This window comes from Cyanistes caeruleus, chromosome 7, assembly GCF_971803275.1.
Source record: "Cyanistes caeruleus chromosome 7, bCyaCae1.hap1.1, whole genome shotgun sequence".
Classification (NCBI taxonomy): domain Eukaryota; kingdom Metazoa; phylum Chordata; class Aves; order Passeriformes; family Paridae; genus Cyanistes; species Cyanistes caeruleus.
Window position 1 is genome coordinate 27,586,372 of NC_141707.1, and position 11,049 is coordinate 27,597,420.

Consider the following 11,049-nt stretch of genomic DNA (forward strand, 5'->3'; position numbering starts at 1 on the left):
CACAAAAAATAAAGACAAGTAGCAATATGTAAAATGGAGCCAAATACAGTTTCCCAGGATCTGTAAACCCCACAAAATCCAGGCAAGGCATTTTATCCATAAGAACAAGGACAGCAGTTGCATTTTTTGAGGATGAGATATTCTGTTCACAGGTCTTTGCTGCTGTGTCTCTCCTGCTGCTGCTAGAAAGGGAGCACAAAGGCTCCTGCTTAGTAGATATGGCCAAGAATTTCTCCAAAGCATCAGATGTCAAATCAACATTTTCAATCTCTTCTCCCTGCCTGAGTTACTTTTCCTTCATGTTCCTTTCACTGTTTTTCTCCTTCTAAATCCTCCCCCTCCTTCTCACTTCTCAGTTTCTCTCATGGCAAACATCATTACTTTAGCAGGTGAGATGAAATACGCCTCAGTCTACCTCAATCCCAGTGCAGACAGAAACCCAAGAGAGAAGGGCAAAGAACAGCAAATAAGGAGGTTTGCAGAATGCCAACACAGCAATGACAGTGAGAAATACAAGACAAAGCAGTTAACCACACAAGGAAATAAATGCTCCTGTGGGAAAAATCATACACTAATGCCTATTAGCTTAATAGCTGTGTGGTTTAGGCAGAGGGCTGAGAGACAGGGGGTCTGGGCTCTGCGTGCTGCCGTGCTGCAGCCTGCCTGCCACTTGGGAGGCTGGATCCTCGCTCTGCCCTTGGCCACCTTTGCTTTCAGCTTTGCTGCTTTCCACAGTAAAACAGAACCCTTTTCTCCTGGGGCTCTCAGACACAGGCTGAGGCCAGGAGCACCTGCAGGAACCTGCACTGCTGGGTGAAGGATTTCACCAGATGTATGCACACACTTGTGCAAGGGACAGGTCTGTCTCTGTGGGTGGTTCCTCCTCTCCCATCTCATTCTCTGTCCAGAAGTTGGAGGTGAGTGAAGGTCTCCAGCACTTGTCTTCAGAGACTTCACACAGTCCAAACCCCAAGTGCTCTGGTGTTTTTCAATTGGTTGTTGGGAATTTGGGGGCTGAACCTCAAAGCAAGAAAGGTCAAAGCAAAAAAAAAATAGATTAAATGGAAGCAAATGGCAGAGCCAGTCCAACAGAGAGCAGGAGATAATCAGCAGTACAAGTTTACCAGGAAGGTTTATGAGGGAAAGAAAGCAAAGATTCCCTTGGAGAAAAGATAAAGAGGCAGATTATGATATACTTTACTTCATAGTTCTTCCTGAAATGGAGCTGAGGGCATTGTTTTCTGCTTTAATATATTGTGTTAAACATTAAAGGAATGAAGGCAGGGAGCCCGAGTAGCAATGAGTTAATCTGGAAAGCAGACATTTTTTAGGCTGGGGAGTAGAAGAAAGCAGAGGAACTTTATTGGCTATTATTAGACTTTTCAGCTTACAATGGACAAGTCAATATTTTTTCTTTTGACTGCTGCTGTTTTCTCCTTTGATTGTTAAATCCCCTCTCTGCCTAGAAATACCTTGCTTTGAACAGAGTCTGCTTGTATTTAGCAAATGGCCTGAGAACACTGATCACTGAGTCCATGGGGCACATGACTCAGTCTGAGAACTGCAGAGGCTAGATTTGGGCAGGTTTTGGGTTAATAAGAGATAATGCCCCTGCTCTAGCTCTTAGCACAAGAATTTGGGGCAGGAATGTATCAGCTCCCAGCATCTTTTTGTTGTAGGAAGGATAAGATTTTAGGATAAATAAGGGGATGAAATTCTGTGTTATGGGTTATGAATATTCTGGACAAGAAATTGTAAAGGAGAGTGGTTGAATGCAGGTCCTACTACCAGCAACCCAAAGTGATGCCTAAACACCCCAGGGAGAAGAGAGGTCTCTAATGATGATGATGCTGCCAAAAGGTTTTATTAAGACAAATATTACAATTAACTGTTGTTAACTACTGCTCCTTACATTGCTTAAGAGGGAACAACAAGGTTACCTATACCTATACCTATACCTTGAAACTTTAAAGGCATGGGGATGAATTTTGAGTAGATATTTAAAAAGAGGATGAAATATTATATGTTTCCTCTTATGACCATGCCACGTCAGATTTACTGCCTTGCAGTGGCTGGCAAGAAACTTATTAGGAGATAATACTGCTATCTCAGAGCTGGGATATTAATTTTTAATCGATTACTTCTTTGTGATGATGATGGAAGTGGAATATCAAAGATTGGTGAATAGTGTAGCACATGCTCTTGCTCTTCTGGAAGCACATGCTAAGCTTTAAGCTGTTTTTAGGGCTTTCCTTTCCCAGCTGGCCAAAATAAGATGTGCCAGCCTTCTCCTGCATCCTGCTGGCTTGTGAGCATCTCCCAGGCTCTAATGCATTCTTTATCACCGTGCCACCACAGATGACAGATGGGGAAGCAAGGGCAGGAGGAAGAGTTAAAGCTTTTGATTCCAGCAGGAATGAATCACTGGAAGATGGTTTATGATATTGATGGAAATGAATAGAAATCCCCTGGTAGAGGAATGAAGCAGAATTTGCATTACTCCATGATCTGAAGGGGAAAACCAAAGCATGGCACAGGAGATCCAGGCTTGTCTTGGAAGGGAACTGCTGTGTGCAAGTACCACCAGAGTGGCTCGAGCAGGGGAGCCTGGCTCCTGCCACGACTGCTGCACTGGCAGCCCAATGCCACTTACCAAGATCCAGCTCTTCTGTTTGAGTGTCCTCAGGCTTTCCTGTGAGGTGGGTACCCAAGGCTTTAACCAGGTCCAAACAAATGCTCCCCAAAGACTCTGCTTGGAAAAGCAGCTGCTCTTTCCCCCAGGCTGTCTTCTCTACCTGCAAAACATGTTATTCACTGTAAAGCAAAGCATCTGTTGCCTACACATGGTAAGACTGAAAAGCCAGCGTCTGAGGATAAAATAGGAAGGGAAAAAAATTGCTCCAGTTGCAGCTGCCAGTGGGGAGCAGCATGTAGTCAGGGAGGCTGAGAACCTGCCAACACCAGCTCTCAGGCCTCAGGGCCTCTCTGGGTAAGGGCCCTGCTTGCCACAAATGGTCAACAACTGCCTTGCTTTTCAATATTCCACCCAAGGAAATGGCTCCTCTATGCAGCTCCTAAAGCTGCAATAATTTGGCCACTAATGTGAATTAGGAATGCCATTTTCCCAAAGCAAGCTGTAGCTCTCCTTAGAAACTTCATGAAACAGCTATGAAGCAACAGACTTTGGCTTTCAAAGAGCTTGTACAATCAGAGTTTCTGGTGGTGGGAGGATGTGCACATATATGCACAGATGTTATTTACAAACAAATTAGGGCTTGTTTTCCAAAAGGACTTAACTCCTGATTTGGGTGTGTTTGGCTTTGTAAATTTAACAGATCTTTCTAAGGTAGCAAATTCCCCCGAAGAGCTTTCAATCCCCCTTAATCTGACTCTGTTATCTCAGCTGCACAGCAGTCCACTTCAGCAGGGGCTGAGGAGCATGGTTTTCAGCCTTCTCTGAAAAACACAGGAGGAAAGAGCCCATTGCAGCTGACAGTTAGAGATTGATATTTTGTGATTGTGTGTGTACACCCATGTACATTTCAGCCTCAGAAAACACACATCTGCCACCTGCTTGGAAGCCTGCTTTGAAGCCTCAATAGCAAGGCAAGCAACAATGGGAAATGTGAAACCATTTCCCCCACCCTTTTTTTTTTTCCTTTTGGCCTTTCTGATTCATAAAGAAATCCTCCAGTGAATGCTCTTTAATTTGTAGAAGCTTAGTTAGCAAAGGAAGGACAAATTAGAAGTAATGCAGTGAGTTGCTGTTGGAAGCCTGTTTCTATTCCTGATGGTTCTTTGTAATATCCTGGGTTGTAGGAACACAGTGTGTTTCACCCAGGCTCACACTGCAATCTCTTTCCCTCAAAGGCAGGTGTTGGAGCTCAAAGAAATCACAAATCCAGCTCTGCTCCCACATTGCAGATGTGCTTTTAAGGGTCACAGATGGAGGAGAAAGAGGTAATTATGTTTTCAGACCCTGCTTCCACTGGGCTCACAGCAAGCACTAACCCAGGCTGTGGCTCCTTGCCTGTTACGCAAAGCAAATATTAGTGCATCTTAAACTCTGTGCAGTCACAGACTCCAGCTTAAAAAAGTTCCCAGAGGGGCTTGTGACTTAGCACAGGCAAAAGATCACAGCTGGAGGAACCAGGGGACAGTCCTCTGAGAAGAGTCCACAAGATTTGGTTCCACCTGAGAAGGGTCTTTCTGGGAAGAGGAAGCAACTTGTTGCTTTCTTTTTTTCAAGAAACACAAATATGGAAAAGCCTCCCCAGTTCTTGTCAGTCTTACCTCTTTGTCTGACTGCTAGGTGCTTGTTGTGGGACTTAAACCACAATGCGGATCACCTGACTCCAGTGGGAGCTGGATTTGACTGCTCTGACTTAGCTGAGTTAGAATTTGTCTCCTAGAAACTGTAAGAGGGCATCATCCATTAGTGTCATGTTTGGGTTTGGATTGATGAGTGTCATCTGCCCACAGGGACAAAGCTGTCACTGGTCAGTCTGGACCAGAAGCGAAAAGAAATCTTCTGTGGTTTCAGAGAAAGGAATATCTACTGTCTGGAAACTAAGTCTGCTAGGTTCTTCAAAAAGTAGCTTTTTTTTACTGATTCATCTTCCTTTAAAGGATAAAAACCAATTCAAGAACAAGAAAGAGGGAAAATAGAACTGGAACTTATAAGCAAAAGGAGTCTATTGTATTGCGGGACTGAACCCATCCTCAGGTTTACATTTCCCTGCTCATCTTGGGGCAAAATTCAATCCTGAGGTTTGCCTTCTCCTCTGCACTGAACACAGCGATTATGTTCATCCTATTCAGATTTCAAACTCAATTTTCCTTTTTCAAAGGCCTGTGCTGTTATTTTCCATCTATCCATTCTTACAGTTAGAAAACGTACATTTTGGAGGCTGACTTGATTTGCTCTTTCCCTTGGGGAATAATAGATGTCATGCTGTTTAGAAAAATGAAAAGGAAAAGAACCCTTTCCATGCACCAAAGGGTGTGGGGAGAAAACCCTATTAAAAACCTGCATTCTAAATACTGTTATCTAACACTGACAAAGAGGGTCACGGACTTATTTTCTTCTTCAGGCTCAACTTTCCTTTGACTGATACAAAAATTTCTTGTAGCTCCTGTCTCTCCAGGGAGCTGGACCAGCATTGTCTCAAGCTGTGCTTTCCTCACTATTAATAGGTAACAATTGAGTAAGCTCTGACTCTTTTTGTTAATATTCTAACAAAACAGATTTTCCAAACAACCACAACTCTTTTGTCCCTTTCAGTCCTGTCTGATACTCATTGTAGGTGTCCATGAAAGGCAAATAGACATCTGTGGAATCTAAAGAGGAGCTCTGGCAATTTTACACAGTCCCCTACTGCCTGCCTCCATAATCTGACAATAAAATTGGATTTTTGGTATCTCTTTAACACTCCAAAAAGTAAACCCCTTTCATAACATGTATCATTTTCCAAGGTAATTTGAAGAGAATACCTTTCACTTTCAAATTGCCCTTTGGCAGCTTTGAAACCACTGTTGTTTTGTGAAAGCTCTTGGCATTTAAAACTGCTTTGTAAGGAAGAGGAGGAATAATAATAATAATAAAAAACTCCCAACCCTGGCTACTTCATGATCCTTCTGATCTGTCCAGAGCTTTTCAAGTGAATGGGAACACGCCGACAAATGCATTCTGAAGAAAATCTCATTTCGACCCTAAATGGTTCTTCACAATTTCCAATTCATGCTGTTGCCATTTTTGCAGGAATTGATGGCTGCCATTGTTATCAGAGCTGACAGGCCCCAGGTAGGTTGCACAATCAGTGCAACCTGCCCTAGCCTTTCATTATTCCCAAGTGGCAGGTTCTTATGATATCTCTCTTTTATAGGCATTGCTCATTTCTATTTTGCATTTGACAGGGCTCCCCCACTCGCTCGCTGCTGGGGTGCCCAGATAAAATGGCTCCTCTGAAGTTAAAGGAACAAAGCTCCCACATGTGCCCAAAGTGGTTGGCAGCTCTGTCCTTCCAGCACATCCCAGATCAGAGGCTGCTCTGTTTGTGGCAATTAGCAGTTGGGTAATTGCCCAGCACGTGGGTCCATTCTGCTCAGCTCTGGTGTTCTGGCAGTGCTTTGCAGACATGCAAGTGTCCTCTAAAAGCAAATCCAAATCAAAGGTTTGGGGAGCTTTTGTGTTCATAAAAATAAAGAGGACAGTGTATTTGTTGAGCTGTTTTTTTCCTATGAAAGTCTCTCTCACTTTATCTCAGCTGGAAGAAACTGAAAGGGTGCTGAAACATCCCCCAAATGACCAAACTGGCCATCAGACTGTGAAACAGGACGAGTGGGAGAAGGGTGACCAGCTCCCCAGGAGCATGAAGGAGCTGAATAGAAGATAAACAGCCAAGAGCTGTCTCCCTGCATGAGCACAACTCAGGCAACCTTAAAGGGTGATATCCTCCTCCCTTACACATTTTCTAGTCTGTAAAACTCCAGCTAGAGGTTCTGCTCAAGCCTGTATTAGGTCTATGATTGCATGAGTTTCTTGTGTGACAGACAGCACTAAAGGGTAAAAAAATAAAAGGCCTTTTGACTACACCTTGATAAACCTAATATTTCAGGATTTTACTCTGTAAGATTTGCATGATGTCAAATAGGTGATTCCTGGTAGATCAGACAGGAGATCTTCCATTATTATCCCAAGGGCTTTGTGTTTGTCCTTACCAGATCCTCACAGAATTCTTATCTTGCCTTTGCCTTCAACCCCAGCTGTGCTTTCAGACTGATTTTGGTGGTTTTTTTGTTTTTTTTTGTTTTTTCTTTTATTATTTAGATTGGAATTTAACTTTGAAGTTGTCCTTTATGAAGATAACTCTTTGTGAGAGGACCACAGTGGTTGCCAGCTGTGTCTGTCCTACACAGAAGTGTAGGATCTGATCTTCAGTGGGTCTCTGGACTTGGGGTCAGCTCTCTGAAGGTAGGAGCTACCAACTGGTGTGTGGGACCAGCTGTATAAGTGTAGTTCTGCAGCTGTTATGTGTTTACACTTACACAATTTAGAGGGAATGTGAGGAGGAGGGATCTCTTCTTCTGCACCAAACCTGGCTTCTCTAGATTTAGTTGAGTTTAACCCAGCCTCTGGTGAGTATTGTAAGTGGAAATCCTGAGGAAATCACATTTCTCCATAGGAGAGTGCCCAGTGAGAGATGTGTGTGGTTGCAGCTGTCAGTGAACACCACATGGATGGAAGGGAAAGCGGGGCACAGACCAACAAAAGCTACTCTAGCAGAAAAAGCAAAGGAAACATCTCCCTCATCTTCTGGCCTTACATCATGAAGGCAGACTAAACCCAAGGTTTTTATGGTGTGAGCCTTCTTTCTTGTTTCTGGTGCTTGGAAACATTGTCACAAAAGATCTATTGCTAAATAGATCTTAAAAGAAGAAGCAAAAAACAGCCTTGCAGGTAAATTAAAAAAAAATATTATGAACATATAAATTAGTGAGCATATATTGACAGATAAGTAACTCTACAGCCCCTAGTAATGTAATCACCATAAATATTTGAGATAAAATTGGCAGACAGGGATAATATATTATCTTATTAGATCAAGAGCCATATCTAGAAAAAAAATTAAGAACTGAAGGAACTGGTGGGCACAACAGCCTTTCCTTGGGACTAAAGCACAAGCAGCCAACTTTTAGGTAAATAAATGTTGGGGACAATTGCAATACTTTGATTTAATTACAGCAATCAGTGAAACAATTAGAGTGAAAAGGGCTGCTAAAATCTCAGAAACAGGTGGGGACATGCAGGTTTGATTTCCCAAGTCAAGCATTCATGATGACACTGAGTCAGGCACTCAAACCTTTCCTTCCTCTTGCTGTTCCTGGTCTTACCTTTGCTGCAGATAGCACCGTCTGTGCAAAGGTGCTGGAACAGGGTCAGAGAACCAAGTGAATTAAAGAAGAATTAATGAAAAAAAATTAAGCTCTTTTTTTTTTTTTTTTTTTTTTCCTTTAGGCCACAGGACAGCTGTAGAGGTAGAAGGAAAGGACAGTCTGCTTAAAATTTCAACCCATGGCCCCACTGCTTCCAGAGCTACTGCTATGAACAGCTGATGTCTTTCTGGCTCAGCTGGACCTGGCATCGCTAGAAATTAGCAGGTAGTGGGAAAGGGTTGTCTGGCCACTGTCAGTGCTCATCAGACACACAGTGTTGTGGCATGCTGTCCAAAGGCTGTTTGTCATGTGAGCTGGAACTTAAGCTGTGCCCTAGAAAGATCCTGAAGACAGGAGGACTTTTAATGATGGATGGTAGAGAAATAGATATATTTGGTTTGTGGGGGTAGGGTTTAGGATAGACTGTTACTATTTGCTTTCTCAGAATTGAAGAATAATGCCCCACCATGTAATTGTGAGAGACTCAATTTTAATAAATGGTTTTGATATCACTGGAGGCCAGATGTACTATGAGGATAATGGGCTCTTCCCATATTGCAGCAGCTTTGATAAACCAGATCTTGCTCTTCTGCTAAAACTCAGAAGAAAACACATTCCTGATGAAGCAAGATAATGGATAAGTTTCTTTCTTAAGCGCTGATGAAAGATCCAGCATGGGATGGGTTTGGACTATTTCTCACCTGACAGGAAGGCATGTGGGCAGCAACTAACACAGACTCAGAGCCTATAAACAAGCCAGGTGAGCAGACAGCTCTACACCTGCATCCCCTGCCTGTTTCTCATCTGTGGAAATTCTTGCTTGTAAATTTCCAGGGGACATGCTGGAGTCTCCTAGCTTGACAGAAAACTGGTAGAGGATGCTAGTTACAGATTCCAGCTGCCCAGGGCACTCTACTCACATCCATGTTCCCTACCATTCCTGCTGGGAGGTAGCATCAGCAATGAATTTCACACTGTTCACCATCAGAGAACAAAGTGACAGCTCCTTATTTGATGCATAAGGTATCCCCTTTCATGATGTTGGATGCTTAAACACACTACTCAGAGATGCATTCTTCTTTGTTTTAAGAGGTTTCACTATTTTTAATGTGACAGATAAGCTTATTCAGAGGATAAATATCTTGTTTAGAGGATAAATCCCCTGCAGTGTACAGTTATCTGATAAGGAGAGAAAATATTTTTTCATGGTCATTCATCCAAAAGTCCCAAAATGCTGTGGACACAAATCCAATGTGGTTCCAGTCCATGCACTATGAGTAAAACACAGTGGCCAGTAATCTATTGCTTTCATGGACATCCCACAGCAGCCACAGCTGTTGTTCACCCTATAAGTTTTAGAGAAAGGAAAACCTCTGTGCTTTGTGCTTTTGATCTGCCATGAAGTAAAGCCCTGGCCCAATTTTTATCTTTAGTTCATTTGTTGTGCTGCTGAGATGAAGAAAGTCTTCCATGTCAGAGATTAGTTCTTGTTTCACTGAAGCCTTCTGCTCTGTGGGAAGCATTATTTAGATGAGTGACCAAAAGGTGATTCAATGCCAGGTATTATGGGTAAGGACTTGAACAAACTGGTGCCATGTATGCCTCCTCCTGCACGCTGCTCCTTGTCTCATTCCTGGGGATTTCCTGTCCTTACCACTTGTCTCTTCTGTTTCCTCTCACTGTTAATGTGACTGGTGGACCATATATGAGCCTGTTACCTCTTCCTGTGGTTTAAGCAGCAAAAGATCTAGGCTGAAATTTCCATTAAGTGATTTTTTTGAAGGACTGTAATTTATATTGGGTTAGAGGCAAAGTGTACCATGCCCTGCTGTCTGCCCTCTCCCTAATCCTGATCCAAAATTATTCCTGGTTTGCCATCAAATGCAGTTTTAATGGCATTTGCTGAAAAGAGTAATTTTATTGGATGAAGTAGTTAGAGCTACAAAGCATCATTCTCAACACTCAGTTTGTCCCTATGAGTCTGTTTAGTTTTTTTTCCAGAGCAGACTGGAATACATTTAGATAATTTCCAACATGATTCTGTGATGTCCCTTATAGCTCTCTGGGATTTTACCATTTTTTATCTTCCAATACTGAAAGCTCCTAATACTGGTCATGGCTACACAAGAAATCCTGCCTTTCATGTGCAGATCCAAGTTTGGACAAGGTACATTTGAAATATTTTGGCCTTGAACAGAGCTTTTAGAACCATATACCCTTGAGCTTGCAGCCAGTCATGCTGACAAAGGGGTTGTACTTTGTGTGAAATCCAAGAGCTGGAATGTTAACTCACGTGAGTCTATCCCATATCCTGCCTGATTTGATATTTTGGGGAATATCTGAAAGAGAAGAGACTTCTAAGCTTCTTTCAGACACTTATAGACAAACCCAGAAGGTGTTTTTGGAAGATGCTTAATAGCACACTTTAGCTATTTGTAATCTACTGTGTCAGTAGATTAAAAATATTAGCCCTTTGTAGTTACTATCTTCAAAGTGACAATAAATGAGCCAGATTGGCACATCTATAAGTAATTTGCATTTTGTGTTATTTTTGTACAATTACGTGTTTGAAGAGAGAATGATTTTTTTTTCCCTTCTTTTATTTTTTTACCCTCCCCTTCCAAAACTCCCTTAATTACTTTCAGTTCAGGTTGACTTACCATCTTATTCTAGGTAATGAAAGTCAGATGGGAAATAGTGAAACTTAGTTTAAAGTCAATCAGTTTTTTAAGTTGAATACAAAATGCACTTGTGGTTCATTCACTCTTGGTAGGGAAAAAGAGATGCTGACAATTCCCACAGAACACCTTGAGAAGAAATGAAAAAATAAATCATTAAAGCAAATATCAACATTGCAGATAGGCGAGGGAGCAAACGCCATGTGCACTCGCTCTCTGAAGTGCTGCTGCATTACAAAAGCACGGGAAATAGTTCACATGAGTTTCAGAAGTTTCTATCTTTTTTTTTTTCTTGCCTCCTGCCCCAGAAGCTCCATCAGCCCAGATTATGTGTGACACAAAGAAACGCTGCTGCCATTGCAATTTGCATATTCCTGTGCATGAGACTAAAGTGAAGTCCCCATGACTAAACCTTTCTAGAGCTGTGGAGAACCCT